The sequence below is a fragment of the Telopea speciosissima genome, chromosome 11 (assembly GCF_018873765.1).
Source record: "Telopea speciosissima isolate NSW1024214 ecotype Mountain lineage chromosome 11, Tspe_v1, whole genome shotgun sequence".
In the NCBI taxonomy this organism is placed as follows: domain Eukaryota; kingdom Viridiplantae; phylum Streptophyta; class Magnoliopsida; order Proteales; family Proteaceae; genus Telopea; species Telopea speciosissima.
The window spans coordinates 14836117-14863781 of NC_057926.1; the positions used below are offsets into that span (position 1 = coordinate 14836117).

Genomic DNA, 27665 nt, shown 5'->3' on the forward strand with positions numbered 1-27665 from the left:
ATTGCACTGGTAACACTTAAAGGGTGGAGTAGCAGGTGTTGAGGCTTGGCTCACTTGACTTGTTACTGGTCGGGCTGGCAAAGCTGCTGTTGTCGCTTGGCTCATCGCAGGTTGAGTAGGTCGATTAAAGGTGGGGCGGAAAGGGTTTTGACCCACATTTGGCCTATGATACGGAGTCAAGACGGAGCCTGAATTGAGTCCGCGGTAAACTTTATTTGGCCAGGCATAGGTTTGGAAATTGTTTGGCCTTTTGCCCACGGATGACGTCATAGCTTTCTCTTTCTCTTTCTCCTTAAATCTATCTTCTATGGTTTTCGCCTTATCGACCATCTGTGCATAATCCCGAATGTCCATGATTAACAACACGGATCCGATCTCAGTCTTGAGTCCTTTCTCAAATTTCTTCGCCTTACTAACTTCTCCTTTCAAATGCTCTAGAGTAAAATGAAACAAATCCTCAAATCGCTGTTGATAGTCCAGCACTGACTTAGTTCCTTGCACAATGCGATAAATTCCGCTTCCTTCCTGTCCTTAAAACTCTTAGGAAAGTAGTTCTTGAAGAAAACTTCCTTAAATTGTTCCCACGTGGGGTTCGGGTGAGTAGCTTCCAAATTAGGCCTAGTTTCCTTCCACTAAGCTTCGGCTTCATTCTGCAACTGATAACCCGCACATATCAACTTTTGTGCATCTGTGCACTCAAGTACTTCAAATGCCTTTTCTAGGGCACTGATCCACCGCTTCGGCTGCATTGCTTCTGATGTTACTTTGAAAAATGCAGGCGGTTAGAGCTTCTTGAATCTCTCCATAACCTTGACGGTAGAGTTTTTCGCTAAATACTGAGGTACTAGTGGTGGAAATAGTATGGGTCGATTGGGTGGTGGTGGTGGTGCAGCGCGTTCGTGCATCATAGTTGCAAATTGAGTTGTCATTTGACCAAGCAATTCTTGTTGTTGTTGCATGGTCCGCATCATAGTGGTTATGAACGCAATCACGTCACCAGCTGCCACATTTGGCTGAGGTGCAGCAGTAGTGGCTTGAGCAGCCACTGGTGCTTCTGAGGAAGCAGCCGATGCTTCAGAGTTTTGAGCCTCAGTTCCATTAGGCAGCTCAACCTCCGGTACAACTCTAGGTTGTTTACCATTACGACCTCCACGAGAACTTCTAGTGTTGACCATTGTTGCTTCTCTGAAAAGAGGAGTGTGTTCAATATTCCCAATTTCATCTATGTGGATAAATAGTTGTTTTCTAGCTAAACAGGTACAAATCCAGTCCATAGTTCCAATGAATATCATGAGTCATGTTTGAGTTAAAATAATACCGCAAGCACACGGGTCAATCATAGCTACGGGTCGAACACGAGGAGATATACACCAATCTATTTAACTAACTTAAAAGTCATGTAAAGTGAACCAAATTAAAGTGTTAAATTAAACTAATTAAATTAATGAAAATTAATGCATCCTAACTCATAAGCATCTAACAAAATTAAGGGATTAAATTGGTGTCCTAACACATGAGCATCTAATCTATCAGACTAACGCAAATTGAAAGGACTAAAAATGCAGCTACACATAATAACCACATAAAAAGGAATAAGGGAATAAAAGTGCATCCACAAACCACAACCATATAAAAAAATAAAAGAAATAGAGGGAGAAGAAGAAGAAGATAGAGAGAGATAGAGGAAAGGGAGAATGAGATTAAGGGTTTAGAGAATGAGATACCTTGATGTGCTTGAATACTTGAATAAACTCACCATGGCTTCCTCTTCTAAATCTCCATGTCTTGTCATCAACATAGGAACTTAGACTAGGAAGCTTTAAAGTACAACAATTACAACCATTAAACTAGACTTATGAAATCAAAACCAAGAACTTGAAATCAAAACTAAAAACTTAACCCAAAAATAGGAAAAAAAGAGAAAATTTCACTAAGTGAATGAAGTAAAAATTACACTAAAAAACTGAATTAAAATTGAACTAGAAACTAACTAATAACTTAACTAAAAAACTCACCTCTACAACCCAAAGGGCAAGGGGTATTTATAGGGGGAAGAGAGGAGAAGAGAGAAGAGGGAAGTGTAGGAGAAATATTTCCTAAGAAAAGAGAATATTCTCTTCTCCTTTCTCTTTTACAATGCCTTGAATCCTAAGAAAAAAGAAAAAAAATAGAAAGAAGAATAAGAGAAGATTGTTTACATAGACCTTCTATTTCTAGAAAAGTAAACTTCCAATTCTAACAAGTGCTTCCTTTTCTTTGTAGATATCTTCTCCAAGCAATAAAATCAAAGCATCTTTGACTTTTCAACTTTCATAGGTGAGAGAATATCTTTCAAAATAAATCTATCCCAAGTAGAATTTCAGAAGTGCCCTTGAGAAGTCGGTGGAGAGAGAGAGTAAGGGTGATGAATAGGATTCCTTCAAGAATAAATAAAATACCCATTCTGTCCTTCACAAAACGTAGAGCATGGGGTGCTTATATAGGCATCACCATTGTGTTCCTTGCGAAAAATCACCCAAAATAGACCCAAATTTCGTCCAATTTGGAGTTGGGGAGCCCAAGATATCTCAAGTTGAAGTTGGACTGTCCAGAGCCCTCCAAATGGAATCTTTCGGGTGCAGGAAATATAACTTTTGGTTATTTCATTAAGGCCCCTAGAATCCGAACTTTTGCTTCACTTTGTCCCCGGCCGACTATCAATAATTATAAATAAACCCTTGTAGACCATTTTCGCGCTTCGTTACGGAAACGGTCGTAACTTCTTCGTTTCAACTCGGAATCAAGTGCCGTTTGAACCGTTAAGAAGCTGACTCGATGGGCTACGCATCCATGCCATTAACACCTCTAAATAGCTTAAAAACATTTTCTTAGCATCATCTCCTCCATTTTCATAAGAATTCACCTAAAACCTGAAAAGCACAAAAAAGCACAGAGTAACTCTGTCCAATGTGGTAAAATGTATGCTTTATGCCCTAAGATTTCACACATAAATGTGCTCATCAGATTCCCCCACACTTGACTTTACTTGTCCTCAAGTAAAGCAAAAGATAAACTAACCTAGAATGCAAAAAAAATCCTAACTCACTTTCGTAGGAATCACGGTTGCCCTTAGCATGTGCAACCAGCCTTTCAACCCCTAGGTTATCCCTAGTGGACGAGTTGTGTCTCGTGGGTGTTTGCAGTGAATATACACCCAAAATTCAATAAATCAAAAAGAATGATGTAAATTTTTCTCATGGCATAAGTAAGATAGGGCACACAATCTCAAAGAAATACTCAACTAAAGATTAAGGAGTCAAAGGTTCCCCCACACTTGAATTTTATCACCCCACATTAATTCAAGTAATAAGCATGTATCAAGATTAAGGGATCTCCTCATATTTTTTGAACACTACTCACCTTCAAGTAAACCACTCATAATATCAATGAAACCAAAGACTTAGGCTTTGAGTATTTTTTACCATACTTTCTTTTTCAGGCATTAAGGCAAAATTTTTTTTTTCTTTCTCAACAACAAACTCTTTTTCTACTCCACTACTGTTCCCTGAATGACATGGTGGAGCATACACCAGACACCCAAATACTTGGTAGCTTCGCTTGTTGCATATATCCATAAGACAATGAGAAATTGATGCAAGAGTTTTTTTTTTTTTTTTTGAGTTTCCTTCCAAGGAATTTCGATCAAGTCACCCTGCTTCATGAGGCACAGTGCCCTGTCTAGTCCCAAGGAATTCCACTTTCTGTTTTGTTCCTTGTTTTTTTTTTTCTTTTTTTTTTTCTCATTCACTTCCACTTTCATGCCTTGTCTTGCCACAAACAAATTGGTCTCAACTACTAGCCAAAAGATCAAAGGGTCCATAAAACACATAGAGGAATCTAGCCATCAAATGAAATAACGCTCATATTTTCCAATTCAATCCTTCTCACCGGATACAAACCAATTACTGTCCTTGAAAAGGAACTTTTTATTATTTCACATGCTAGGACACCTAATTCCCTCTTTCTCTCGCTTTGCAATCAAAGAGACATATGCACAAAACCAAACTATTGTCACAATCAAAATTCACCAATTAAGCCCAACATCCCCCCCACACTTAATTCATGCAGTGTCAATGCATGCATAAAAGAAACAATAAGGACAAGGGAGGAGATGAAGGGGCTTACCGGATATAATCAACAAAGAGGATCACGAAGAGTCATGAGCTCTACAAAAAGTGCTAGGAGCAGCAACAGAAATCTCAATCCATGGCCAATAAATGATGAAATAGCTTCAGAACCAGAAAACACTCGACCATGAATTTTAGTAAAGCGAGAAATAATACGGAAGTTAAGCACAACTGAGAAATATCCAATAGAAAAATCTGTTCTCATGGGACAGTGAAAAATGAAGGCAATAAAACTCAGGCCATAAATCTTTCCCTTCTCTCCCATTTGCAATGTAGAACACTTATCATTCTTTGAAAAACCAACCAAAAACGAATCACAATAAGCATAAAAAGGATTATGAATAACTTCATCTAAATAATCATCAAAAATTGGAGGTTTACTCAAATCAATCCTAGCAATACAACTATCCGCTCTTTGCATAACTTGGTTTGCCAAATAAGGATCATGTAAATATGCTTGAAAGGCATTATGACTAACATTGTCCTCCTCAATAAAATCGTCAAACCTAGGAGGTTTGGACAAATTAACATGTGAGACAATGGAATCCTCAAAATGACAATTATCTAAGTTTTCCAAAGAGAGAGGGGGAGATCGAATTTCCTGGGTTTCTATGTTATCATGAAAATCTGATTCTAAATCAATAAAAACACTAGGCTCACTAAAATCAAAAATTTCAGGAAAAAGTGGGACTTCCCCAGGTAGCTCATCAAATCTCGCTTCACTAATATCCTGAGGAGACTCAATCTCAACAAATAAATCATCATGAAAAGCAGCTTGTTGGGAATGATTCTCATTAACCTCAAACTGGGGTGGTGGACTTTCAATATCGTTAAACTGGGGATGGGGCGGTTCAGGATGACTAGGTAATGTACCTGTTTCCTCCTCTTGCACCATGGTTATTAGTTGAGAGAGTTGCTTCTCCATAGAATTTTGGCTTGTTGTGAGAAGGTCTATGTATTTCTCAAGCTCATTCAGTCTGGCCTCCTCACCCATGTTTTGAAACTCAAGGGGTTGGTGATATGGTTCAAGGAGACGTGGTCCATTGAGATTCAATGGAGGGTTGGGCATTGAAAGACCAAACTGACCATAATATTGGAAATTGGGTGGTCCAGCTTGGTAATTCCATTGATCCCACGAGAAATAGGGATGATCACTCCACCCGTGATTGTAAGTGCCAAAAGAATTGTATTGAAATTGAGGGCTCACATTCTCATCACCATTGCTACCCCCATAAAGATTAGGGCATCCTTCCATAACATGGATAGTCTGGGGATGTGACAAATCAAAATTTTTCGAAAGCCCATAGTTGGGTTGGGGAGCAAAATTATACTGGGGTAGTGCAAAATTGTTCTCTATCTCACTACTTTTGGCTTCCCTAACCTGTTTAAACATTTCCTCCAAAATCATGGTTGCCTTAGCATAGGTCCATCTTTCCCCCAAAGTTTTATATGGAAGTGTATCTCCCATTATTCTAAATTAACCACCTATCCCAAATTGAGGTCTGCCATAAAAAAAAGTTTAAAGAAAAATAAAAGACTAGAAAAAAAAAAATACTAAAAACAAGAGGGACCCCAAGGTAGATAGTGCATCTATCCCTCAGAAATCAAAACAATGGTTCCAAAGCTGTAAGGTTGCCATATAGGTTGACAGCAAGGGAACCCGTATAGTCTTCACAAACCACCTACGGGCGACTCCAAATGGATTCTGATGTAGGGTGAAGAACTACTATACGTTTATGTTTCCAACTAACTAATAACTTAACTAAAAAACTCACCTCTACAACCCAAAGGGCAAGGGGTATTTATAGGGGGAAGAGAGGAGAAGAGAGAAGAGGGAAGTGTAGGAGAAATATTCCCTAAGAAAAGAGAATATTCTCTTCTCCTTCCTCTTTTACCATGCCTTGAATCCTAAGAAAAAAGAAAAAAAATAGAAAGAAGAATAAAAGAAGATTGTTTACATAGACCTTCTATTTCTAGAAAAGTAAACTTCCAATTCTAACAAGTGCTTCCTTTTCTTTGTAGATATCTTCTCCAAGCAATAAAATCAAAGCATCTTTGACTTTTCAACTTTCCATAGGTGAGAGAATATCTTTCAAAATAAATCTATCCCAAGTAGAATTTCAGAAGTGCCCTTGAGAAGTTGGTGAAGAGTAAGGGTGATGACTAGGATTCCTTCAAGAATAAATAAAATACCCATTCTATCCTTCAGAAAACGTGGAGCATGGGGTGCTTATATAGGCATCACCATTGTGTTCCTTGCGAAAAATCACCCAAAATAGACCCAAATTTCGTCCAATTTGGAGTTGGGGAGCCCAAGATATCTCAAGTTGAAGTTGGACTGTCCAGAGCCCTCCAAATGGAATCTTTCAGGTACAGGAAATATAACTTCTGGTTATTTCATTAAGGCCCCTAGAATCCGAACTTTTGCTTCACTTTGTCCCCGATCGACTATCAATAATTATAAATAAACCCTTATAGACCATTTTCGCGCTTTGTTACGGAAACGGCCGTAACTTCTTCGTTTCAACTCGGAATCAAGTGCCGTTTGAACCGTTAAGAAGCTGACTCGATGGGCTACGCATCCATGCCATTAACACCTCTAAATAGCTTAAAAACATTTTCTTAGCATCATCTCCTCCATTTTCATAAGAATTCACCTAAAACCTGAAAAGCACAAAAAAGCACAGAGTAACTCTGTCCAATGTGGTAAAATGTATGCTTTATGCCCTAAGATTTCACACATAAATGTGCTCATCAGATTCCCCCACACTTGAACTTTACTTGTCCTCAAGTAAAGCAAAAGATAAACTAACCTAGAATGCAAAAAAAATCTTAACTCACTTTCGTAGGAATCACGGTTGCCCTTAGCATGTGCAACAAGCCTTTCAACCTCTAGGTTACCCCTAGTGGACGAGTTGTGTCTCGTGGGTGTTTGCAGTGAATATACACCCAAAATTCAATAAATCAAAAAGAATGATGTAAATTTTTCTCATGGCATAAGTAAGATAGGGCACACAATCTCAAAGAAATACTCAACTAAAGATTAAGGAGTCAAAGGTTCCCCCACACTTGAATTTTATCACCCCACATTAATTCAAGTAATAAGCATGTATCAAGATTAAGGGATCTCCTCATATTTTTTGAACACTACTCACCTTCAAGTAAACCACTCATAATATCAATGAAACCAAAGACTTAGGCTTTGAGTATTTTTTACCATACTTTCTTTTTCAGGCATTAAGGCAAAAGCTTTTTTTTCTTTTTCAACAACAAACTCTTTTTCTACTCCACTACTGTTCCCTGAATGACATGGTGGAGCATACACCAGACACCCAAATACTTGGTAGCTTCGCTTGTTGCATATATCCATAAGACAATGAGAAATTGATGCAAGAGTTTTTTTTTTTTTTTTGAGTTTCCTTCCAAGGAATTTCGATCAAGTCACCCTGCTTCATGAGGCACAGTGCCCTGTCTAGTCCCAAGGAATTCCACTTTCTTTTTTGTTCCTTGTTTTTTTTTTTCTCATTCACTTCCACTTTCATGCCTTGCCTTGCCACAAACAAATTGGTCTCAACTACTAGCCAAAAGATCAAAGGGTCCATAAAACACATAGAGGAATCTAGCCATCAAATGAAATAACGCTCATATTTTCCAATTCAATCCTTCTCACCGGATACAAACCAATTACTGTCCTTGAAAAGGAATTTTTTATTATTTCGCATGCTAGGACACCTAATTCCCTCTTTCTCTCGCTTTGCAATCAAAGAGACATATGCACAAAACCAAACTATTGTCACAATCAAAATCCACCAATTAAGCCCAACATCCCCCCCACACTTAATTCATACAGTGTCCTCAATGCATGCATAAAAGTAAGAATAAGGACAAGGGAGGAGATGAAGGGGCTTACCGGATATAATCAACAAAGAGGATCATGAAGAGTCATGAGCTCTACAAAAAGTGCTAGGAGCAGCAACAGAAATCTCAATCCATGGCCAATAGATGGAGAAATAGATTCAGAACCAGAAAACACTCGACCATGAATTTTAGTAAAGCGAGAAATAATATGGAAGTTAAGCACAACTGAGAAATTTCCAATAGAAAAATCTGTCCTCATGGGATAGTGAAAAATGAAGGCAATAAAACTCAGGCCATAAATCTTTCCCTTCTCTCCCATTTGCAATGTAGAACACCTATCATTCTTTGAAAAACCAACCAAAAATGGATCACAATAAGCATAAAAAGGATTATGAATAACTTCATCTAAATAATCATCAAAAATTGGAGGTTTACTCAAATCAATCCTAGCAATACAACTATCCGCTCTTTGCATAACTTGGTTTGCCAAATAAGGATCATATAAATATGCTTGAAAGGCATTATGACTAACATTGTCCTCCTCAATAAAATCGTCAAACCTAGGAGGTTTGGACAAATTAACATGTGAGACAATGGAATCCTCAAAATGACAATTATCTAAGTTTTCCAAAGAGAGAGGGGGAGATCGAATTTCCTGGGTTTCTATGTTATCATGAAAATCTGATTCTAAATCAATAAAAACACTAGGCTCACTAAAATCAAAAATTTCAAGAAAAAGTGGGATTTCCCCAGGTAGCTCATCAAATCTCGCTTCACTAATATCCTGAGGAGACTCAATCTCAACAAATAAATCATCATGAAAAGCAGCTTGTTGGGAATGATTCTCATTAACCTCAAACTGGGGTGGTGGACTTTCAATATCGTTAAACTGGGGATGGGGCGGTTCAGGCTGACTAGGTAATGTACCCGTTTCCTCCTCTTGCACCATGGTTATTAGTTGAGAGAGTTGCTTCTCCATAGAATTTTGGCTTGTTGTGAGAAGGTCTATGTATTTCTCAAGCTCATTCAGTCTGGCCTCCTCACCCATGTTTTGAAACTCAAGGGGTTGGTGATATGGTTCAAGGAGATGTGGTCCATTGAGATTCAATGGAGGGTTGGGCATTGGAGGACCAAACTGACCATGATATTGGAAATTGGGTGGTCCAGCTTGGTAATTCCATTGATCCCACGAGAAATAGGGATGATCACTCCACCCGTGATTGTAAGTGCCAAAAGAATTGTATTGAAATTGAGGGCTCACATTCTCATCACCATTGCTACCCCCATAAAGATTAGGGCATCCTTCCATAACATGGATAGTCTGGGGATGTGACAAATCAAAATTTTTCGAAAGCCCATAGTTGGGTTGGGGAGCAAAATTATACTGGGGTAGTGCAAAATTGTTCTCTATCTCACTACTTTTGGCTTCCCTAACCTGTTTAAACATTTCCTCCAAAATCATGGTTGCCTTAGCATAGGTCCATCTTTCCCCCAAAGTCTTATATGGAAGTGTATCTCCCATTATTCTAAATTAACCACCTATCCCAAATTGAGGTCTCCCATAAAAAAAAGTTTAAAGAAAAATAAAAGATTAGAAAAAAAAAATACTAAAAACAAGAGGGACCCCAAGGTAGATAGTGCATCTATCCCTCAGAAATCAAAGCAATGGTTCCAAAGCTGTAAGGTTGCCATATAGGTTGACAGCAAGGGAACCCGTATAGTCTTCACGAACCACCTACGGGCGACTCCAAATGGATTCTGATGTAGGGTGGAGGACTACTATACGTTTATGTTTCCAACGCTCTCACTATGTCGCTTTTCTGTTATCAAGAGTGGTCACCTCCAAAGATAAGTCACATGTCAATCCAAACCACCCAACGAATCAAGGGGCACCAAGATTGGCTGGGTTTGGGCATATGAAGGACTTTAGATTGGGTGCACACTATTTGAAACAGAAGAGAAACAAGAAGTGATTTTCAAAAACTTTTTTTTTTTTAGAAAAAGAAGAGAAGAGAATAAACTAAAACACTTCGAACTACTTAAAAATCAGAAAAATAAAGTAGACAATAATCTCCCCGGCAACGGCACCAAAAACTTGTTTGAGTTAAAATAATACCGCAAGCGTACGGGTCAATCGTAGCTACGGGTCGAACACGAGGAGATATACGTCACTCTATTTAACTAACTTAAAAGTAATGCAAAGTGAACCAAATTAAATTGTTAAATTAAACTAATTAAATTAATGAAAATTAATGCATCCTAACTCATAAGCATCTCACAAAATTAAGGGATTAAATTGGGGTCCTAACACATGAGCATCTAATCTATCAGACTAACGCAAATTGAAAGGACTAAAAATGCAGCTACACATAATAACCACATAAAAAGGAATAAGGGAATAAAAGTGCATCCACAAACCACAACCATATAAAAAAATAAAAGAAATAGAGAGAGAAGAAGAAGAAGATAGAGAGAGATAGAGGAAAGGGAGAATGAGATTAAGGGTTTAGAGAATGAGATACCTTGATGTGCTTGAATACTTGAATAAACTCACCATGGCTTCCTCTTCTAAATCTCCATGTCTTGTCATCAACATAGGAACTTAGACTAGGAAGCTTTAAACTACAACTATTACAACCATTAAACTAGACTTATGAAATCAAAACTAAGAACTTGAAATTAAAACTAAGAACTTAAGCCAAAAATAGTAAAAGAAGAGAAAATTTCACTAAGTGAATGAAGTAAAAATTACACTAAAAAAACTGAATTAAAATTGAACTAGAAACTAACTAATAACTTAACTAAAAAACTCACCTCTACAACCTGAAAGGCAAGGGGTATTTATAGGGGGAAGAGAGGAGAAGAGAGAAGAGGGAAGTGTAGGAGAAATATTCCCTAAGAAAAGAGAATATTCTCTTCTCCTTCCTCTTTTACAATGCCTTGAATCCTAAGAAAAAAAAAATAAAAATAGAAAGAAGAATAAGAGAAGATTGTTTACATAGACCTTCTATTTCTAGAAAAGTAAACTTCTAATTCTAACAAGTGCTTCCTTTTCTTTGTAGATATCTTCTCCAAGCAATGAAATCAAAGCATCTTTGACTTTTCAACTTTCCATAGGTGAGAGAATATCTTTCAAAATAAATCTATCCCAAGTAGAATTCCAGAAGTGCCCTTGAGAAGTTGATGGAGAGAGAGAGTAAGGGTGATGACTAGGATTCCTTCAAGAATAAATAAAATATCCATTCTGTCCTTCAGAAAACGTGGAGTAGGGAGTACTTATATAGGCATCACCATTGTGTTTCTTGCAAAAAATCACCCAAAATAGACCCAAATTTCGTCCAATTTGGAGTTGGGGAGCCCAAGATATCTCAAGTTGAAGTTGGACTGTCCAGAGCCCTCCAAATGGAATCTTTCGGGTACAGGAAATATAACTTCTGGTTATTTCATTAAGGCCCCTAGAATCCGAACTTTTGCTTCACTTTGTCGCCGGCCGACTATCAATAATTACAAATAAACCCTTGTAGACCATTTTCGCGCTTCGTTACGGAAACGGCCGTAACTTATTCGTTTCAACTCGGAATCAAGTGACGTTTGAACCATTAAGAAGCTGACTCGATAGGCTACGCATCCATGCCATTAACACCTCTAAATAGCTTTAAAACATTTTCTTAGCATCATCTCCTCCATTTTCATAAGAATTCACCTAAAACCTGAAAAGCACAAAAAAGCACCGAGTAACTCTGTCCAATGTGGTAAAATGTATGCTTTATGCCCTAAGATTTCACACATAAATGTGCTCATCAAGTCATACCAGTAAGGTAGTTTGTTAGATTCATTATCTTGGTTTCTTAAGTGACGTGTCTTATTGAATGCTTTATGTTTCACTTTCTTATGCATTATATGGGTCAAGATGCTATGCATGGCACTAATGAAAAATTTCAGACTTTTTAATAAAGGCTTTTAATTATTTACCTGATCTAGCAGGCAAGCCTCTCCAGCTTCTTCCCGGTCACAAACTCCATCGCAAGTAGAAATTCTATGTCAGCTCTTACCTCTTCAGCTAATGCCATAAAATACTCTCGTTCTTCAGGTCCACTAATGGCAGCAATGCCTAAATAGAAATCCAACCGGTTCTCGGCTCGGGGCAACACTAACCGTATCCATCTCAGTCTCTCTCGTAGATGTCTAATATAGATCATGATGCTGGGGTCTCCAGCCTGGTTGAGCTAATAGGACCTGCCATAGAAAATGGTTCTAGGCATTAGGGCTTACTTAATTAAAAGAATTAAGTACATATCTACTGAAATTTTAGTCACTACGGATAAAGTTCTAACTTTTGGGTTGGCTCAAGGTACCCTATCGTCTAAGTACTTCGATTGGTTAGACAGCCTATTCTTGGTCGACCTAGTCCACGATTTGGGTAAGATCTACGCTCCCCGTACTTACTAATCCCTTATTACAACATACCTATATATCTAAGTTCTGTTTGCATAGCAACACTCCAATCAGTTTGTACATCACAATATTCAAGCATATAGTAGTTAGGTAGTATTCACCAATCATTATACACATTAATCTATATATATTAAATATTTATCATAAACATGTCAACAAAAGTTTTTCAAACCCTATGTGCTCTATTCAACCTTCAAATAGAAATTTCACCCCTTTGGGTTTAAGAAGGTTGTGTTTGCTTAGTACTCGATTAATTTATTGTTTTTTTTTATATTCATTTTTTTTCTATATTTGTTTTTTTTTTTTTTAAACCATTTGAGAAAGTTCATATTTTTATGTTCATTAGTGGTAATATGGTCAAATCTCAAGTCCTTGTATGTAAATTGCCCAAAACAACAAAATTGCACACACTGGGCGATGTGCTGGGCGTTGCCACATCGCCCGGTGCCATCTCCCAAAGAATCGGGTGCAAGCTTTTTAAGTCCAAGAGGGGCCCATTTTGGTTCTATTCCTCTCAAAACACACCTAACCACCTGGGAGAAGCTCTTAGAGGGTAGTGTGACCTATTCCACACCAATTCCTCACAATCCCCCATGATTTTCGCAAGTCTACACATGCCTAGGTATGCTTTCTTCAATACATTACCTAGATAGATGTTTATTTCTTTAAATCCTTCCTTGGTTTTGGGTTTTCGTCAATTTTCTAGCCCTAACTATGGTATTTTCTTTCCTTTTTGTAGAAAATGTCTATAAGCCATCGCACCGCTAGGAAATCAGTAGCCCAAAAGCGGCTACAGGTTGAGCCAGAGGATTCTTCCTATTCTTCGGTACCTCCTTCATCATCCTTGGACGATTCTTCTTCGGAGGAACCTACTTTCGATCACTCGTCTTCTCTAGGTACGAATATGCCAAGGAGTGGAAAAATTTTGAATCTATAAAGATAGTGAACGGCCGGGTGGTACGGGTAGAGGACTTCCACCAATACAACCTCTTCGCCAGATTCAATGCCCTAGGTTGGGCATCGATGTTGTCTCCTACCGAACCTTGTTATCCCAACTTGGTTCGGTACTTTTACTGTAACCTGGGGCCTTCTAGTGCCCAGGAGTTTGGAGTGGAGAGTAGGGCGAAGGGAGTGGATATCAGGCTGACCACTACCCTATTGGCAGAGATTTTGGGCTTACCTAACATAGGAGAGAGGGTTTACTATCAGCCTCGTATGGACATATCAGATATGTTCTCTTTGGAAACCAGGAGGATGGTCTTCAAAGCATTGACAGGGTCACAGAGCACACCAAAATTCGAGATTTCTTACAAACCCAGTGCCCGTGTCATTAGCAGATGTGTGACTTACAACATCTACCCTAAAGGCGGTAACAAGGGTAGCATATCCATGATGAGGGCATACATTACTTACTGTCTCTTGGGAGCTGGTCAGGGGGGTCCAGTCATCAACCTTCCCTATTTATTACTTTAGGTGATGCTCTACCACGCCCGGAACCCAGCTGATGGGAACCTTCCTTATGGGAAGTTCCTCACTTTGGTCTTTCAGTATTTTAGGGTTCCATTGGAGGGTGAGTATGTTGATAAGACCAGATCCAGGCCCATAGACAAGACTTCCATTTTGAAGATGAAGGTGCCTGGGGAGGATCCACCAGAGGATGAGGGCTAGAAGGAGATACCTGAGGATGAGCAGTAGGGTAGAGAGCAGGGTGGTGATGCACTCGATGAGCGATTACTTGGAGAGGGGCAGGGCACAGGTCAGGGTGGTTTTGAGGGCATTGACACTCAGTTTTCTAACTTGCCCGCTTATGAGGCAACAGGCACTACTAGCTTCCAGGTTCCAGGACCTCCAGAGTGGGCACAGTTGATGACACACTTCTAGAGTCTTGGCACTCAGCTCTCTAGCTTGGCAACCAGGGTGGATCAGGGCTTCACTTCTCTAGAGACAAGAGTGGGGTCTGTGGAGCAGCTTCTAGACTTCTGGGACAGGTTCTATAGAGTTGACTCTCGTCAGACTCAACCTCCTCCTAGTGATCTGCCTTCGACTGAGTAGTTTAAGCAGTTCCAGACATTCTCGGTACGTGGTTCTGATTACTTTTCTTTTTTTTTTTTCTTTATGCTTATGTACTTTTCTTTGTTTGGAATGAATCTGGTTTAGTGCTTGTTTATTGTTTTTTTTTTATCAGCTATGTAGTTATTGCATTTCAATTCATGTAATTAAAGCTTATGTAATGGCTTAGTTGTAATCATCTTTTAGTTAATGGAATTTATGCACTTTTGTTTATTTACATCTACCCCCCTTATGGCTTTTAATTATTACATGTTTTACTGTTTAAAGCTTATTAGTCCTAGTCAGCAATCCATGATCGTAAGAAGAGCCTCACGCTTTGATACCAAGCTCTATCACACCCCAAACCACCCCCTAGGAGGATTGGGTAGGTGACCCAAATTGCATAACGGCAATCCGCCAAATCCCACGGATCTAGAAGCAGTGCTTACGATCGTGGAACCACAACCATCTCTTTACCATAGGTAAGATCAGAGTGTCGTAGATAACTACAATTTGATAATCAAAAGGAAGCATAGCGATACGGGGAAACAGTGGTAATATATACATATAAAAGTTTTACATTTCCCATTAACCCACACAAAGAAAGCAAAGAAACAAAGCTGATAAGTACAGTACTACATACAAAAACATGTACAGGGCGAGCATACTCAACCCCAAAAAGGAAAAGGTAAAAACTACAACAACCAAATCAGAACGGGGATAACTCCAAATAACCCAAAAGGAGTCCCCCAGCCAAAAGCTGTCACGAACACACTTCAATGGTCTTCATCAACAAGCACCAAAAATGTGTACAGAATCGGTATGACCTCCGTTGGGGTCCACACCAACATCGTCGTAACAACTAGGACTCTCCTCCTCGAGATACTCTGCCATGCCACAGTGGCATCCACCTACAAAATCATCTAAGAAAAACATTGTACAACAGAGTGTGAGCCCCACTGAGCTCGTGAGCAAATAACATCAATCATGCATGCACATGCAATCACAATTCACAGTTCATATGATCCTACATGATGTGCAAGTCCAGATTATTTATTAGCCATCTAACAATACAACTAAGTCAGTTTAGTGCTACTACAATCCCCAATACATGTATCCCTGGTGCGGGCTTCTAACCCCTTCCCGCGATACACCCATTGAGTTGTCGGAGAGGACCAGTCAGCTCCCGCATCAGTCACCAAGGTCATCCTGACCAACCCTCTGTGATTAACCCGTGGGACAATCCATTTCTTTTCTCTTTTCTTTTCTTTTCTGGCTTATAGCCCATATGCACCATTCCGGTGTTCTTTCATTCATGCACCATTCCAGTGTTCTATTCATTTCTTTTTTCTCTTTTCTCACTTTCTGATGGTCGCCCCCACAGGCATCCAACACCTTAACCCCTATTGGCAAGGGTGCATAGCATGGGTGATGAAACTCTAGCTCCATGTCTATATGGCATCGTATGAGTCAGGTGGTGTTAATCGTATCCCAAACTACGGGCTACCATGGGCCTCATTTCCAAGCCAACTACGACATCTAATCTAACATTCACAATCATCATAGAAGAATTCATAGTGTTGATCAACAAAAAGTCATTATGCAGTGATTTGAGTAATTGAACAAAAGTAAATAACACATCAATTATATTCAATTCTTATTAGCCGGCATCAGATCATGATTACATTTACACATATGATAGAATTATTCACTCACCTGAGTTGGGTTCTAAGACCTCAGTTGCAAACTCAGTTCCCACACCAGTTTGATAGCGGTCCTCGAGCACGGGATCAATTCCTAGATGTAAATCAAAAGTTGTTATATTAGGGTTTCAGTCTAACACTGGTACTCCTAGGGTTAACCTAATCTTACTGGGTTGACCCAGCTTCAGTGAGTTCTCACTTGGAATCACTGGCCTTACACTGGGCCTTAGGTCATGTCCCAGTGCATCAACCAATGTCAGTGGCTCAAAGCGTAAAATGGTCATTTCAATGCTTGTTCCTGACCCTAGGTCAAATAAGGTCCACAGTGCTGTCCACAACTTGTCTGTGTTGTAGGACCAAGCACAACAGGGTTTCTTCCACCTGCGGGGCCCATTAGGGTTCCAAAGCATCTCTAATTAAGGATAGATGTGAAGAAGGGCTTTTTGGTAACTTTTTAGCCCTCCCACAATGTCCAGGGGTCAAAGGGTGAGATCCCCCAAGTCTGTCCATCAATCCAGCCAATTTCCCTTCACTGGGCGTTGGCCCTGGGCGATGTTTGCATTGCCCAGTGGCTGTAGAATCGATATGGGCTAAGTTTCCAAGGTGGGGCCTTATGGGCTGAGCTTAATCTTGATCCTCTGCATGTCAGGAGGGTTTGGTAACCCCTGAGATGGCCCACCTATTGGTCCAATTGGATCCTCCATCAGATCCATCATCAGGCTGCCAATGGCTGCCCAGACAGTCCCAGTGAATAGTGTCACAGGGTTTTGTCAAGCTTGGGAAACTGATTTCAGCCACATGCAAGGCTGGAAATGGATGCTAAATAAGGTTTCATGGCTGCAACCACCTAGGGTTTGGTCCCTGCAGCCATGGCTTATACTCAGGGTTCCAATCCATAGGGCAACAGGGTCAGCTGGTAGTGTAGGTGGGCACAGCTAGGTTTCGGCCTCAAGAACAGCATAACAGCCTTTTATTTTTCTACAAAAATCTCAGATCTTCCATGCATAAGGTCTGCGTGGTTGATCAGGATCAGATCTGGGGAAACCCTGGCTAGTTTGGGCTGCCCAGGGAGCATAAACACAGAAAATGAGAGAGGAAAATAGAAACAGTAGGCATAGAGGGTATTCTTATACCTGCACAGAGCCAGGGAGGGCTCGGTTTCCAGCCTAGATGGGTGGTGGCAGCAGCCCTTCTTCTTCCTCCCTTCTTCCTTCTTCTTCTTCTTCTTCTTTTTCTCCTTTCTTTCCTCTCTTCTCTCCTCTTAGTTTCAGTAGGAAATAAGAGCTCTAAATGAGCTCAGACCTGCCTATTTATAGACCCAGCCCTAACTAAGGCTTGTTTGGTCATTAAGTCCCTTTTTTAAAAATCAGTTCTTAAACTGATTCTGACTGATTCTGGGCTCTGGTGTTCACAGTGAATAGAGGGCATGAGGTGATCCCTCAGACTCCCCTTTATCAGTGGAGGGTGGCCATGTTCATATTGGGTGGTCCCCATAAATAAAATCCATTAAAATATTCAAAATCAGTCACTGGGCGATGTCTCTGGGCCTTGCTGCATCGCCCAGAGAATTCCAGCAAACTGAAATTCAATGGGGCTTACACAGGGGTTTGACCCTTGGTCAGGGTATTGTCCCCACATACCACATAGGGGATTTTACACACCTTTCACATAGGTGGGTCCCACTGTTTGGGGAGGAGAGAGAGATTACCTGGGATCCAAGTCATACATCAGGCTGTGAGTTGCACAATTCCAGGGGTCTGCTATCCATCTTCTAACAGGTATATAGGGAAACTTGTTCAAAGTATTCTCATTGATCTCATTGAGTGGTGTGATGCTCCACAGTGATCATGGTTGCTTGGACAGGGGTCCTGCCCTTAAATCAAGAATCCAACCAGTCAGGATCAAGGTTTGACACCCTGATTGGCTGGAATTTTGATTGAAGGACAGGAACCCCTGACATGGCATCCAAGCACACTGTGGAGTATCACTCCTATGATTGAATTTAATGGAGAACCCCAAAGGATGTCCTCCTACCTACCTGTCAGAAGATGGATTGTTGATCCCTGCAGTTGCACTGCCCACAGCATAATGTACTGCTTGGACTCCAGGTATTCTCTCTCTTCTCCATGAATGTGGGTTCCGCACCTGAAAATAGGTGTAAAAGGCCTTGAGTGGTATGTGGGTGCAAGGCCCCAACCCTGGGTCAAACCCCTATGCAAACCCAAAGAGAAACAACTTTGCTGTAATCTCTGGGCGATGCAGTGGACGATGCAGACATCACCCAGAGTGGAAAAATGTATTATTTTAATATACAGATATGTGGGAACCACCCATATTGGACATGGGCACCCTCCATAGGTAGAAGGGAGTCTGGGGAATCACCTCATACCCTTGGATCCCTGTGGACCCCACCTGAGTGCCCAGAATGGCTGAGAATCAGTTTAAAAACACATTCTCAAAAGGGGCTTAAGCAGGCAAACAGGCCTCAGTAGGAGGCTGGTCTATAAATAGGGGGGCCTTAGGCTCATTTTAGAGCTCTTAACACTGTTGGAATCATGGAGAGAAGAGGAAGTAAGAAAAGAGGGAAAAGAGAAGGAGAAGAGGAAGAAAAGAGAAGGAGAAGAAGGGGAAGAGCTCACCTTGCATCAAATCTGCTCCAGCATCCATTCTCAGCTCAGTTCAGGTATAAAACTGAACCTATACCTGCTGTTGTGATGCTACTACTGTTCTTCTCCATGAATCTCTGGTATTCTTGAAGCCTTTCTAGCTATTGGCAGCCCAGAACAGCTGGGGGCTGCCATGAACCATCTTAGATCCAACATACAAGCATGATGCATGGAGGATCTAAGCTTTTTTATGATGTTTGATGGCTGTTCTACACCTAAGACCGAAACCCAAGCTTGTGCCAGACTGCACTGCACTTTTACACCAAGAACAGGCAGTCTGGGCTCAGATCTGTGTGCCCTGGCTACATGCAGCCTTGCCATGAGTTGCAATAGCCTTAGATTACAGTATTACATGTGAAATAACCCTTGCATGTATCCATGGTCTGTAGCTGAAGCTATACTGGGTTACTATTTACTGGGCTGTCTGGGCAGCTCCTGGCAGCCAAGTGGTGGGCCTAGGTAAAAATCCATGGGGTCTAGTGCATAGTACACCCCAGGGGGTCCATGATGTAACATGCATGGGGGGATGATCAGGGCACTGCCCATGGTGCAGAACCTAGGAATTGGAGCTTGTTCGTGTGTTAAGCAGGCTCGGGGCGATGCAGACATCACCCAGAGAATAAAAAGTGACAATTTTGCTGATCATCTTTGGGGACGTCCACGTATGGACTATATGCGGTGTAAGGAGGTGGTAAATTACCAAAATACCCCTCCTCACATCTGTCCATAAATATGGATACCTTGGGTACCCAAGCGGGCCCCGCAGGGCTTAGAAACCCTGTCTATGTTGGTCCTGCAGCACTGCTGAATTGGGATCAGTGTTGTAAGGCTATTATGACTTTGAACCATGTACTGCAGGTGTAAATGACCATTCTGCCCCTAGACTACATTCTCTGGATGATGTACCGGGACGTAGGCCTAAAGCCCAGTGCAAGGCCCAGAGAATTCCAAGTGATGTCCAATTGTGCACTGAGTCAAACCAGTGAGCCTAGATCAACCCTAGGACATCCAAAAATAGTTTGGAATATTCAATAACATATTTTTGATTTATACTTAGGGTTTGATCCCGCGCTCGAGGCCTACTGCTAGACTGCGGTCGGAACTAAAACTACAACTGATTTCATAGAACCAGACCCAGGTGAGTGAAATGTTATCGTGTATGTACATGTAACAACAATATTATGCCGGCAATAAATTCTTTAATTATAATGCTGTGTTATCTAATCAAATTCAATTTCATAATCATTACACATCATATGACTGTTGATCAACTCTGTTGAATATATCATGATGATTGTGAATGTTAAACTAGATGCCGTAGTCAGCTTGGCAATGAGGTCTGTGGTAGCCCGTAGTATGGGATACGATTGACACCGCCTGACTCATACGATGTCATATAGACATGGGGCTAGAGATTCATCACCCGTGCTGCGCACCCTTGGCAACAGGGGTTAAGGTGTTGGATGCCTGTGAGGACTACAGTAAAACCTCAGGCGTTTACGTTGGGAACCCTTGGCAATATGCTGGGATGCCTCGAGCTATAAGCTGGGAAGCCTCGAGCTATATGCTTGGGAAGCACCGATAGGTGAATCATGGCTATATGCCAAACAAAGTTTATCCTCGATCTACATGTCGGGAAGCACCGAAATGGTGAATTTGATATTAAGTCGGTTACCTCATAGGTTAATCACAGAGGGCTGATAGGGCTGACCAAGGATTAGAGCGTTGGAGCTGACTGGTCCTCTCCGACAACTCAATGGGTGTATCGCGGGAAAGGGTAACCAAGCCCACACCAGGCATACATGTATTGGGGATTGTAGTAGCACTAACCTGCCTTAGCTATATTGATAGGTGGCTAATAAATAATATGGACTTGCATATCATGTAGGATCATGTGGATTGTGGTTGCATATGCATGCATGATGATATGTTTTACTCACGGGCTCAGTGGGGCTCACACTCTGTTATATATGTTTTTTCTATTAGATGATTCTGTAGGTAGATGCCGCTGTGGCATGGAGGCTCATTACAAGGAGGAGAGCCCTTGCGGATATGATGATATTGGTATGGACCCCGACGGAGGTCGGGCCGATGATGCGAGCGTTCTCAGTGGTTATTGATGATGACCCGTGAGAGGTGCTCGTGATGCTTTTTATCTTGGGGACTCCTTTTTGATTTTGTCAGGAGTTTATCCCCGTTCTTGTTCTTGATAGTTTTCTTCTTTTCTTTTTGGGGTTGAGTTATCTTGCCCTGTATATATTTACCTTGTTACCGCTTATGTATATGTCAGCTTTTACTGTTCAGTTTGTGGGTTGTAATGGGGAATGGAACAACTCTACTTATGTATATATATCACAATCATTTCCCGTATCACTACGCTTTCTCTTTTCCTTTATAATTGTAGATTAACTGCAGCACTCTGATCTTATTTGTGGTAATGATATGGATGTGTGTATCCGTGAATGTATTAACTGCTTCTAGATCTGTGGGATTTGGCAGATTGCCGTTATGCAATTCAGGTCACCTACCTAATCCTCCCAGGGGGTGGTTTGGGGTGTGACATGAAGAGAGAGAGAGAAAGAGATAGATATGAGAGGCCCACGTAACAAACTAAAAGCTTGGGGGACAAGTTCTATAGACATCCCTTATCCAGTTGTTGTTGAGCGGAGGGAAAGGATTTGTACATGTATCAAATGAATGTAATACCTTACAATTATTCTACCCTCTAATTCTATAGGTAGGGTTGCAATAGGTCAGGTTGGGCCGGGTTTTTTAAAACATCAGTCCAACCTAGGTCCTCATAGCTGGGCCCAGGCCTGACTCAGGACCTGAAGAATCCAGGCCTGGATGACCCTATTTGGCCCTGATTATGGGGAGGGAAAGGGCTAGATGCATGGGTTGTACAGTAAAAAGTTGGAGTACCAAGTGTGCATGGTAATCACCTGATTCAAGATTCGACATCTTTACGTTATCCAGGCTCCACCGGAATAGTGAGGACTGGATTGGACATACTCGATGGATCATCAGCTTGACGCTATACCGATGGATCCTAGATTACGTGAAAATGCACCCAATCATCGGCGGCGTATCCACTTCAAAGTTGTCTTTTTCACTGCTTTAACTCTTTACTAACCCTCTCATTATATAGATGTAGAGGATTAGTAGTTTTGGATCTACAAAGATAAGTACAAGGTGCTAGTGTTGATCTAGAACACTTCTCAGTATGATCCTTGAGCCTTGGAGAGTTAGACGATGACTCAAACACTGTTGTAGATTGAAGTGTTAAGTTGGAGATAAGATCCGAAGTGCTCGATCTATTATCAAATGTGAAGGCATAGTTGGACTCTGATATCTTGGCTATTGGAGATAAGGATGGATCCGATGGATTCTTATCATTTACAGTTTGGAAGGATGTTCTTACATTCTTACCCAACACTTGGGAAAGGTATTGCTAGGGTATAGTAATTACAGGGATTAGTACTAGATTCATTATTTTCTATTTTTGGATTTGAAAATCTTAAATACTAAGTAATAGGTGGATAAAAGCTGGGGTCTTAACCACTTAAACTTAAGGGATTTGGGTTAGTTGGTTATTAGGTCACGTAGTTACACAAGAGTAGTTGAAATTGTGTGTTTGTATTATGAACATTTTTTTTTTTGGTAAACCAATACATAATTAGATACTAAACAAACATTGTAAAGCATAACCTAACATCGGGCTGGGCTTAGCCCGAGGCCTTAACCTTGGCCTAGCCCGACCTTGACCCAGGGCTTGAAAATTTAAACCTTAACCCACCCTCAGGGTTGAAAAATCCAGCGTAGGTCTTGCTTGGTCTCAGGGTGGGCCAAGGCGGGCTCAGGCCGACACAGCCAAACTTACACCCGTAGTGCCTACCAAAGGTTATAAATTTGGAATTTGGACTCGGAATCGAATCGATCTCTTATGATTCAGAATCACCTAGAATTTACCAGGTTCAATACTAAAAACCTTAGAATTGGCTCCTCAATTCTAAAAAAACTCAACAATCCAATTCAAAAAATCCTAGAATCAATCGCTTCAAAATGTCTAGAATCACAACCAATTCGGATTAGGATTGTTTAAACACTATTGCAGGCTTAAACTCAATTATTGAACATTTTTTTATATTTAGGAAAAAAAAACTCTATCCGGGAGTGCTGGCGTAATGTCCAACTCTCTCCTTTCCATATGAAAAGACACCTCTACCCCTTGTTTTGAGGAGAAGAGATATACCCACTCCCGGGCCGAAAACTCCTTCCCAAAAACCCAAGAGATATGAACAAATGGGAGTGCTGGCTTAGGCCACACTCTCGGGTAGAAAACTGCTTCCCAAAAACCCTTTGATATTTATTTTTTGCATGTGATTTGATCATTGCAGCCCGATCATAAATTGACACACACTCACACACAATATAATGTCAACCACAACAAACGAATTATAAAAATGGAAGGGAAAGAACAGCACAGCGTACCTTATGAAGTATTCAGACACGGAACCCGAAATGATACGTCCAAAGAAGTCCCAAATGCTAGTAAGCGACACGAAGATCGATACGTCACTATAGCCAAGTGATAGCCCAACCTGCCCCATGTTGTTCATCACCGCCACAGAAACGACACGAACAGTATTCAGAATTCCGTAGTCTGTACAGTTTTCGTAATCGTGTGATCTTCTCCAATCACCGGCTTCTTCGCGGTTTGTGCTTCAACTACTTCTGGCGTTGTTGTTGTCACTATCTCTTGTTTCTTCTCTAACTCTCCACCGACTTTCTGAACAAGCAAAGGCTCTTGAGCCTGATGCTCCACGTCTCCCTCTGGAATCCATCTTTCCCAGAACGTGTAAATCGGCCCATCCAATGGTGCAGCCAAGAGGACGAGAAGCCCTATAGCGAACACGTGCGAAAGAACCCGGCCGTGTTCTCCTGTCAAGTCGAAGATCAAGAGGTAGACCGCTATGATCATAGCGAGAACATTGATGACACTGAAGTAATGGGTTTCTTCTTTCTCTACGTCTGTCTCTGGGGTTGTTGGGATCTCACGAAAGAAGAGCACGGCGGTGAAACAGACGCCGGTAGGTATGATGGCGAGCATGAGGAGGAAGCTTGAGGGGCTGTCGGAGAAAAGGGCAGTGTAGAGGACTGTGAAAATGGTAGTGCTGAGACCCACGTAACCTTTTAGAATACCGGACACTGGGCCGCTGTTCTTCTGGAAGTTTCGCATGCAGGTTACCAGTATTGTCGTGTTCATCCATGTCGTGCTGTTTCCTCCCATTCACAGAAATATGCACACACAACATGTATGTTATAATGTCTCAATCGGACCTTTCTAAACGAAATCCATGCTAAGAATTATATACCTGCCAGTAAGGAAGGGTGCGAATTTGCTGGCTAACGACAAGCCACTGAACTCCATATCCAATGAGGCCTTCGATTGAACCGATGAGAAGTATTATAGGTGCAGAGAGACAATCCGATGCCAAAACAGCGAGGAGCCCAAAGCCTTTCCAACATCTTTGGCAACAGAGAGGTTAGTAAGTTCAAGTTGAGTCAGAGACATGAGAGATTTCAGAGCAGAGGAGTAATTCGTGAACGTGTAATTGTTGCCCGAGATGGACTGAACCCAAATGGCTGTCACGAATCCCGACCATTTTTTTTTTGATAAAGACTATTTATTAATGAGGGAACGAAATTCCAATCGAGTCAGCAAACAGCAACAAGGAAACAGGGAGGGGGGAGGAGAAGACCAAAATAAAGAGTGCTGAGAGTCCGCAGCCATCGTGGCGGGAGAGTCAGCAATAGAATTGGCTTCCCTATAAACATGGGAAAACATCACAGCGGCAAAGAAGGGGATTCAGTTAAAACAGTTAGACAAGATAGACCTAATGCGCCAAGGAATCGAAACCGATCCAGCATCCACAGATCCACCATTCAATAGAGTAATCAACAGAAGGTTATTACTTTCAATAATCACATTGTGGATGTTGAGATTCAATGCGATTAGAAGGGCTTTTCTTACCGCAAGGGCTTCAGCTACAAGAGCAGAATTCCAACCAACTCCCTCCGAAAAGCCACATACGAATGATGATTTGCTGTCACGACAAACCCCTCCAATGCCAGCAATTCTAGGATTCCCGCGGCTCGCTCCATCCACATTGAATTTCAAGAATGGACTGTGAGGACCAGTCCAATAAACCATTCTAGTACTTCTCCTTCTTGCAAAGTGAAAATGCGTGATGACTTCCCTAGCTCCCAAAGCCGCCCTATGAAAAATTTCAGGAGGATTAAATGGAGTTTGCCTGAATAGATAATCCCAATATGTGACCCAGATGTTCCAGATGATACTACAACATAATGCGATCAACATAATATTGTCCCTAGAAGCATTGTTCTGGTTCATGAATACACCATAAAGGGCTGCAGTGAGAGATTGAGTTGTAAAGATATGAGATAAACCCACATGCTGCCATACCTTTGCCGAGTAGGAGCATCCTAGAAAGAGGTGTTCCATGTTCTGAAAGTGTATCTGACATAGGGGCAAATGGGATTAATGTTTAATCGTCTATTGATGAGAAGATCCGGCAAAGGAAGTTTGTTATGGAAGATTTTCCACATGAGATGTTGGACTTTGGGGGTAGAAGGGAGATGCCAAATCTTAAGCCACGGTAAAGCAGGGTGTTACCGCACCCGGATTTGCTAATTAAGTATAGTTTCTCTCTCTTGTGACATCTAGATATTGCTGCCGTGTATGTTGGAGAACTGATTTCACTTGTGGTCAAACCCAGCCATAAGATCATTGACCAATACACAGGTCTACCTATCGAAGAGAGATTCCTCAACCGGCAGTGGGGAGATTTGTCGATGGTGATTTCGTCGACCATCCTCCTAGCACGAGTCCCCGGAGTGAAGAGTACCGGAAGGCGTTTCCTGTGTCCCCACATTTAGACACCTCACTCAGCAATGAGCTTAGCATCGCGGTCGAAAAACTCTTCGGGATCACGAAGGACACATCGTGACGGTCGAGGGGTAAGATACTACCTTGATGTGTGTTAGTGTACCCTCCCCTCTGTGGCCTTGAAGTGTGAGCCAAAGCCTAACAACTCCTCTTAAGGTTCTGCCCTCACAGCAGTGACGGAGTCACGAACGGACTCACAAGATTGCCTCTGTCCGTGAATCCATCCGTGCTGTTTTAGGCTTGTGGGTGTTTTCCTCGCGTAGGACCCACATCCCGTGCCCCAGGCATCCTACCTAGCACCCATACAAGGTGGACCCCACCCTTGGCCTCCTTGAATTGTGCATGTGCCATATAGGTGGACCCACTTGCCTATGGTGGCATTTAATGCAGTTTTAACTCTTAAAGCCCCAAGCCAAACAGGCCCTAAGTGGGGGCATTGCTGTTAAGGCGCAGCCCAACCATTTATGGCTCTTTCACTTCTCCTACCTACCCAAAACTGTTGAGGGCTGAGAGGGCTTTGAAGGAGGTGGTTGGAGGGAGCTATTGGAGGTGGAAGCCATTCATTGGTTCATCATTTAGGTGAGTACTCCTTCCCTCTCTTTTCATTTCAAAATTTGGGAACCCCTTATGGATCGATTCCAGCTTAGGGTTTCCTTTTGGAAACCCAATACCCTTCTTTGGTTCCCTAAATAGAGACCTACTTCTCTCTCCCTTGATGCCTTTCATGGTTGAATGGCTTGAATTGCTATACCAAGCCTCAAGACCTAAATCTAGGGTTTGGGAAACCCTGGAGATGGTTCCAAACCCCTTGAAATCCTCTAAGGCCCATGTTGGGCTAGGTGTTTTGGACCCTAACGAAGCTTGGGACTCACCTCCCTAAGTCGAGGAACCCTGTAGCCTCAAGAATAGAAGGCCGGAGGTGGAAGTCCTTCTAAGTCTTGAAAAGAGATTCGACAAATCCACGAACGGATCAATCATCATGGTTCCGTCCGTTGATCCATTCGGTATAACCTGGTTGACTGGTTGGGATGGAGCCAGGAACGGATTCACCTAAGTGGTTTCGTCCGTAGCTCCGTTCGCTCTCGAAAATGTCTCAGGGTCTGGACGGATGCACGAATGGATTCACTCGAAAGTTTCGTCCGTGAATCCATCCCATCTATTTTCACAGCATGCCTAGGCGGAACCAGGAACAGACTCACCTGGTTGCCTCCGTCCCTACATGTTACAGTTTGGCTTATTTTGACCCGAATCCTAACTTGAGTCCAATTGTAGGCCCGAAACCCAAAGTTGTAGCCCCGTGTACCCTATAGAACGTGGATTGGGTGTTTGAGCGAGTAGACACAGAAGATGGAATTCTTGCATCAATACGTCACCTGTCGATAAAACGACGCATACCTCCCCCGTGCAATTGTGAAGTTCACAACCAAATGTACAATTTTGGGTAAGCGACTCTGACCATAATTTTTAGGTGTAGAGCATGAAAACATTATTAGAAATGTATTTGTACGCAAAACCACCAACCTCGGGGCGTTTTGATTCTTGGACAGCACATAAAAACACTCAGGTGGATCTTTTAGTCAACCACCCATATCAACCAGAGTGCTGTTACTGCAAATTCCTGTCTCGGGAGTGCAAGACCTGGTACCTCGAGTCGGGGATCTTGCCGCCACAACCCATTTAGCTTATTGGAATGTCTCTCCAACAACGTTGGTAAGTGGGACCCGTTTAACTAACCCTCATACACAAATACGGTAAATAAACATTTTTAATTAAATAGAGATAAGGTTAAGAGACCGAC

At 41.6% G+C, this 27665-nt stretch overlaps 1 pseudogene; it reads right to left on the minus strand.

The window, feature by feature from the left end:
- Positions 1–23285: 23285 nt before the first annotated feature.
- Positions 23286–25111, minus strand: LOC122644805 (annotated as a pseudogene).
- Between the last annotated feature and the right edge of the window lie 2554 nt (positions 25112–27665).